Source organism: Neophocaena asiaeorientalis, unplaced genomic scaffold (genome assembly GCF_003031525.2).
Source record: "Neophocaena asiaeorientalis asiaeorientalis breed wild unplaced genomic scaffold, Neophocaena_asiaeorientalis_V1.1 scaffold40, whole genome shotgun sequence".
NCBI classification, from domain to species: domain Eukaryota; kingdom Metazoa; phylum Chordata; class Mammalia; order Artiodactyla; family Phocoenidae; genus Neophocaena; species Neophocaena asiaeorientalis.
The window spans coordinates 419,611-426,994 of NW_020185335.1; the positions used below are offsets into that span (position 1 = coordinate 419,611).

The 7,384-nt window shown below is 45.2% G+C and overlaps 1 pseudogene; it reads left to right on the forward strand.

Moving 5' to 3' along the window:
- The first annotated feature begins 636 nt into the window (after positions 1–636).
- Positions 637–751, forward strand: LOC112393543 (uncharacterized; annotated as a pseudogene).
- The last annotated feature ends 6,633 nt before the right edge of the window (positions 752–7,384 follow it).

Genomic DNA, 7,384 nt, shown 5'->3' on the forward strand with positions numbered 1-7,384 from the left:
TGCACACCTGGTGGAGCTGCTAAGCGTCCTCTGTGTACAGGCCGTGTCCAGCATGTAGTGACTTTTGTCCTGCATCTTTATGCAGGGTGCCTTAAATGCCCTGTATTCAGCTACCTTTAATAAGTTACAAAAGCTTGTTACAGCTACTTTTCAAATTTAACTAAGCGTTCTGTATTTTTATTTGCTAAATCTGGCACCCCTGATATCTGTATCTCAAAATCCCAAATCTAGAGGTTTGCCCCTTCTTCTACACGAATGAAACAAGTTTTTCTGGACGCTTGATGCAATGAGCAATGTACACACTAGGCCTGATCTATAGTAGTTAGGAGTGTGTGCTCTGCGGTTGTTGAGACTTGGGTCTCATCCTTGCTCCACCACTTGCAAGCTGTGTGACCTTGGACCTCCCTGAGCTTCAGGCTGCCTAGCCGTAAAATGAGGACAAGAGTAGTACCTACTTCATAGGGTTGTATGGAAATTTAAGAAGAGAACGCATGTAATAAAATAACCCGGTTTCTGGCACACAGTAAGTGTTCAAGAAACATTAGCTATTACCTGTATCTTCAAAATTATCCTACTATGGCCCTTCTAAAGCGCAGCTCTGCTCAAGCATCCCTTTGCCTTAAAACATCAATTCTCGTGCTCGCTTCGGCAGCACGTATACTAAAATTGGAACGATACAGAGAAGCTTAGCACGGCCCCTGCTACTTGAAGCAAGGATGACACGCAAATTCGTGAACCGTTCCATATTTTTGCAGCCGCGTAGTACAGGGAGATCAGCTCCGTGCTTTGTGACCACCTAGAGGGGTGGGATAGGGAGGGTGGGAGGGAGACACAAGAAGGAGGAGATATGGGGATATATGTATACGTATAGCTGATTCACTTTGTTGTACAGCAGAAACTAACACACCATTGTAAAGCAAAAGATGTTAAAAAAAAATCAATTCTCTACCAGAAACAGTGCAGATCCCTTATCTTTGTATGTAATGTCTGACCCCACCAAACTACTCCCTGCTACCACACGTACGAGACAGTCAGTCAATGACTGTCAGCATAACCTGCCGAATACAACTCTGAACGTGACTTAAGGAAACAATTATGTTTTCAGATTTAAGTGTGAATTCTTTTTCTGCCAAATAGGATTAAGTGATATCGCGTCCTTGGGCTTCTTTGTCCTCATAGGTGGATTCCACTTTTTTTTTTGTTTGTTTGTTTGTTTTTTTTTTTTTTGCGGTACACGGGCCTCTCACCGTGGTGGCCTCTCCCGTTGCGGAGCACAGGCTCTGGACGCGCAGGCTCAGCAGCCATGGCTCACGGGCCCAGCCGTTCCACGGGCACGTGGGATCTTCCCGGACCGGGGCACGAACCTGTGTCCCCTGCATCGGCAGGCAGACTATCAACCACTGTGCCACCAGGGAAGCCCTGGATTCCACTTTTTAATTAAAGATGCCATATAACTTAGGATGTTCTGGGATCCTCTGCACGAGAACACCACACTGGAGTAGGCAAGATGCTAGAGAAGTGTCAGTGGGAAGACTTCTGTGGGGAAAAGAGTTAAGGTTTTGTCTGTCCACCACCCTCGAGGCTCACACCCCTTCCTCTGACCAAGCTCACCTCCTGGCTTCAAAGCAGTCAGGCCGTAAACACTAAGGAGGGATTTTACTGGCCCATCCTCAACTTGCTATTTTATTGTCTGGCATTTCCGCTACCTTCTCTGGGAGTTAACAAAAATATCTTCCATAAAACGGTGTTTGGTTTTGCAGGCTTGGATTCACGTTGTCCGCGGGGGCTTCCTCTGTAGCTACATTGTCTTCTCTAGCCCTTGCCATGCTGTCTCCTGGTCACCCTGTGTTCTTGGGAGACATCAACCACTGTCTGGACGCTTCTGTCCCTGACCTGGGAGACACTGAGAAACACCAGGCCCTGACGGCACCCCCATGCACGGGGCAAACCCTAGAACCCCAAGACGGGGACCAGGCGGGAGGTTAAGTCAGAAGGAAGGGTGGGAAACAACCCCAAAGAGCCAGCATTCCCCCTGTGAGAGAAAAGAAGTGGTAGGCCAAAGGCTTGCCTTAGTAACAACCAAGGATACAAAGCAGGCCTCTTTGTAGACACATGACCTGCATCCCTGAGGCCCTGCTCTTTACGGATTCATGCACTGGCATAAGTTCTAAATTGCTGCCAGTCTCACAACTGTTTTGAATTTAAAGGCCTCCAGGCCATGATATTCCAGGGCAAAGAGAGATTTTTCTTCAAGCCGAGCAGAAGAACGAGATCAGAGCGCCCCCAAGGCTTGCGACAGCCGGCTTCACCTCCTCAGCTTGGGAAATCGTTATTAATTTCTCCCCATCTCCAAAACGTACTTCCATTTGGAGATAAGCGAACACACTGGAAACCATTCAGAGGAGGCTCCAAGGGGCAGAGCAGTCAAGCGCAGCGGCTATAAACATAACTTCCTTTTCAAAGAAAATAAAAGGACGTCTCAGAGTTTTCCAGAAGTTAAGACGGTGTGTGATGTCTGAGCTGTAACACCAACCATCTCTGGAGGCCGGTAGAAAGAGAAGGGCTCCGTGACACCCCAGGAATAGAGTTCACGCGGACAGGGAATGCTTGACAAATCCCTTCAGGGAGGAGAAAAACGAAGGGGCGCTCACCTCACTTTACAGTAACCCAGTTGGGAAAGAACAAGAGAGTGAGCCAGGGTAATTATACAGGCATTTTATTAGCCACCGCTGCCTTTTAAAAGGCAAAGTATGAACTCCTAAATGCTGTAGTTAGGAAAAGGTGGCCACACTGGGTAGACAAAAGCCCATGGACCGCATGCCTGAAGGACCAACTTTTCCCGTGTATGAAGATAAATTTACCTGCCCTTCCATCTGGACACCGCCCTGTGTCCGGGCACTCTGCGAGACAGCTTGGCAGATAGAACATCGGCTGGTTTCAGCCCCCAATTGTCCCCTCAGCCAGGCACGTTTACAAAACCCACAAAACACCCAACCATGCATGGTGGCCCTAATAGGAATTATGCCTCCAACACACTTCTGTGACATATTGACCTCGTATAGATGATCACCTCCCTCCTCCCCAATCATCAAAGCCTACTTATCCCAGAGCAGTTTTGCCCAATTCCCTCTGAGTGATAATTGCATATTCACAGCCAAGGGCACAAAAGGAAAGAAATGGAACTTGGGTTAGAAGGGCAGAATTTCACCCCGACACTGCTCGTAGATAACGGAGCCAGTGGTGATTTCAGCAGCCCCCTGAGGGCTTCCCCATCCATCAGGTGGAAACCTGTGCTGCCCCCATCAGAACAGAGGGGTTTGGGGTGACGGCCTCACCCCCACAGGGAGAGCTGGCATATAGAGATGGCTCTGAAATCGAAACTGCAACCTCGCTTTAGGCCCTCCCTACACGAATTGCTCCAGACATTCCCATAGGCACTTCTCTCACTAAAGAAGATCCCCATATAAAGAAGCAGGATGACACTGACCATGCAATGCACCTGGGGAGACCAGGATGGCAGACCAGAGCTCTTGTTGCCCTGGCAACACCAATATGAATATGCCCAAAAGGGTGGACGAGGTGGGTTGGCAGAAAAATTTTATTGGCTGGGACTTCCCTTGGTTTGTCCAGTGGTTAAGACTCCATGCTACCAATGCAGGGGGCCCAGGTTCCATCCCTGGTCAGGGAACTAGAACCCGCATGCCACAGCTAAGACCTGGTGCAGCCAAATAAATAAATAAATGTTAAAAAAAAAATAAGCTTATTAGCAACAGTTGCCACCCCCAATCTCCCTGTGGGAGTGGGCTTCATGCCCACTCATGTCTCCTATGTCCTCCCTTCAGCATCTGTGGCCTCATGATCTCCGCTGGCAGGCAGGGCACAGAGACCAGGTGATCTGGATCCTTCTAGTGGGTCTAGACCAGACTTGAGAGTAAAAGCAAAAAAAAAAAGAATGAAATAAGAGGATCCCTTGTGAATGGATCTGAGTCCTGAATCTCTTCCCAACGTGGCTTTAAATTTTCCCTACAAATATTTGGATCTGTGCATAGCAAGTCTGATTTCATGGAGCAACTTGCTCTCTCGATGACCCCTGGGTCCAAGAGTTGGCTGGAGCCAGAAACGACTGGCCAAAGCCTGGATGGATTCAGCTAGCTCAGTCCCTGAAGGCTTTGTTCTTCAATCTGTTTATACAGTTTCCCGTAGGAGTATGTAATTTTAATCAGTAAATATCTCCCTTGATTTATCACCTTCTATTGACACAGTGGTAATTCAAGCAGTGGAACTAAAGCTGGGCCTGCTGTGTGTTTTTTCCCCTCATTGTGCCCGGCCTCTGTTTGATTTTTCTCCATCCTCTTAGGTAATTGGTCCGCCTCTGACACTCTCTGTATGACCGGCTGCAGTCAGGGGTCAGTGGGTTCCCCCTTCCAAAGAGCAGAATATTGTAACCAATCACGATGCAAGCCCATCTCAAGTTTGCAAAAACCAGAGCAGACAAACCACAGCCTAATAGGACCCAGTGGATTTCATTTTTAAAGTAGAAATTCAAGATGCTTATAAAGAACACTGTTATCCTCTCTAGGCCCAGAGACAGTTTGGAGACTTAATCCGCTGATTTAGTATCTCTGAGTTGAACAGGGAGATCCTCTATCCCAAACCCTCTGGAGCTGCCAATTTCCACATTAGTGGATTGATCGCTCTATAAACACGGGGTTGGAAAAGGCCTGGTATTCAGTTCTACTTTTTATTAATGCATTTATTTATTTAGTATTTATACCAGTAAATTGGTAAAAAAAAAAAAAAATTCCTTGGGCCCACTGTATTTTGACTTCAATATCACATTTGACCAAAAATGATCTCCTTGATAGCCAAGATAAAGAAATGAGGCCTTGCTAGTCAATAGAGCTGGATGGATTCAAAGCTGGCTTGATGTGCTCCAGGGTTCCGGACTAAGCTACTGGTGTTTGTAGGTGGACTAGAACTAAAAGGAAAGGCTTGGTGTTTGGAGGACAGGGTCTAGATTCCCAAAAGACCTCAAAAAACTGAAATAATGGGCTGAAACTTCAAAGGCCAGAATCAATGGAACGTTCTGAACTTTGGTTCCCAAAATCAAATGCCAATGCACTGAACAAGGGCAATCTGTTTAAGTGTAAGTTTTGCGAGCCTTTGTTAGGAATTTAGGGGTCCACAAACTCAGTAGATGCTAACTGTGTGATCCATGGCTGCCAAAGTACTAATGAAAGCTTAGGCTGTGCTGGTAGGAATATGGTTCCCTCCAGTCATCATCTCACTAGACTTGACTTTCACTGAAGTTTTTCATCTTTTTATCCCCTGTAGTAACCAGAACAGTGTCTCCTATCACAGAAGCTTATTTAAGTGTCATTTGGATAGATGGATGGATGGATGGATGGATGGATGGATGGATGGATGGATGGATGGATAACAAAGGAAGAAAGCGACCCACTGGTCAGCACATATCTAAAGTACTATGTTCAGTTTTCAATGCCAATTTTAAGGATGGACATGAATAAAGTAGAAAGTGTCAAGAGAAGAATGCCCAGATAGTGAAAGATTTGGGAATCATGCCCTAGGTGAAAGAGTTGAAGAAATTGGTACATTTAATCAGAAATAGAAGGCAAAGGAGTCTTTGGGAAGGAAGGCACACTGGGAAAGGGGAGAGAAATGTCATCCAGATTTAGAATTGTGAGGGCAGGTACATACGAGAGGGATTACAATAATTTACATTGCTTTAGAGGATACAGCTAGAAGCACATGGTGGATACCTACTGATATCTACCTACAGACAGGTAGGTTTCAGCTCAGAACAAAGAGGAAATCTCCACCAGTCCGAAGGGTTCCCTGGTGCCTACTAGGGAAGTGGCCTGATTCTACCAATGGGTCTTTCTCTTTCTGACTGTTATAAGCAGCCCCCAACCGGAGCAGCTCCATCCCTATGATGTCTCCACAACTAGCTGCCAATACTCCTTTCTCAGGGCTTTAATTTAATGGTGCTTTACATTACATTTAGTTTATACGTCTGTCTCCTTCACTAAGTTACAAATTCCTTGAGAACAAGGCCTGTGCCTTTCGTATTCTTTATACATAGTAGACACTTAATCAACATTTATTTGTTGAGTTAACTACAACCTGGCTGCCTCTTTGATTCAAGTCTAATACCAGAAAAAAAAATTGTTTGGTCTAGCCTGAGATCTGTGGAAACACAGAGGGCTCTGGAATGGCAATATAGCCGTGTTGGCTTTCCTCCAAAGTTCTGTATCTGGGGGAAGACTCATCTATGAGTCCATCCTTCCCATCTTTAAAGTAAGGATACTTGTATTCTTGAGGTTTACAATACTGTGTACATAATGTTTCATATTCTTTCAAATAGAGGTAATCTCTGAATTTAAGGTGCTATTATAATGATATATATCACACTGAAGAAACATTTTCTTCTTTCTCTTTACCATCAGCATTCTTTTTTGTTCCCAAAGTTCCCACTATGAAATTCTAGAAAATTCATTTCAATAAAATCATTTTATCTGCTACCCATCCAGACATACATGTTGGGTTGCCCAAAAAGTTCATTCGGGTTTTTCTGTAAGGTGTTCCGGAAAAACCCGAATGAACTTTTCGGCCAACACAATATAAACTAGTGGAATCTCTTTTACGTATAATGGAAGAGGTCTTTATTTTCTTCTTCTTAAGGGAATTAATAACTATTTGGACTTTTCTCAACAACTCAAATCACTGAATAGTTTAGTCTGGGGGATATACAGATCTCACCTTCAGGTCACAGTAAGGGAACAGAGTGTCTCCAATGCGGTGGTAGACGTGTTTCCACGACTGAGTCACACCAGTGGTGCAAAGGCAGGTGGGGCCAGGAATGAAATGATGAAGACAGTTGTCCTCAGGCTTATTCTGTTGGAGGAAAAGAATGCCTCAGATGGAAGCCTTGTGCTATTTCTCATGATTACATCATTGCCTTCGCAGCGCATTAGGTTGCAGGGTGGGGCTGCACCAGCGCTTCAATATGAAGACTCTTCTGGAAGCTCAGTTTGTATCAAGCCTGCATTCCATCACACTGCCACCTTCTTTCCCAAAGGTGGCAGCTATCTGGTGAATGGTAAAGTAAAAAGATTTCCAGAGAAGTAATCAGTAAAGTGCTCGGAGGCTTAAGAACAACAACCGAAACAGACAGGCTATCAGTCAATAAACAATAAAAACTTTAGGTGAGGACATTTTCCTCTTAGTGTTCTTGGCTATGAGAGAGAAAGTGAGATTCATGAGGACAGGTCAGGTTACTGCGTCTTAGCTCACGTTACACAGTTTCTATATAATACAATGGACACCCATAATGAGTGGTGAGAAGGACCAAAAATGGCGACTC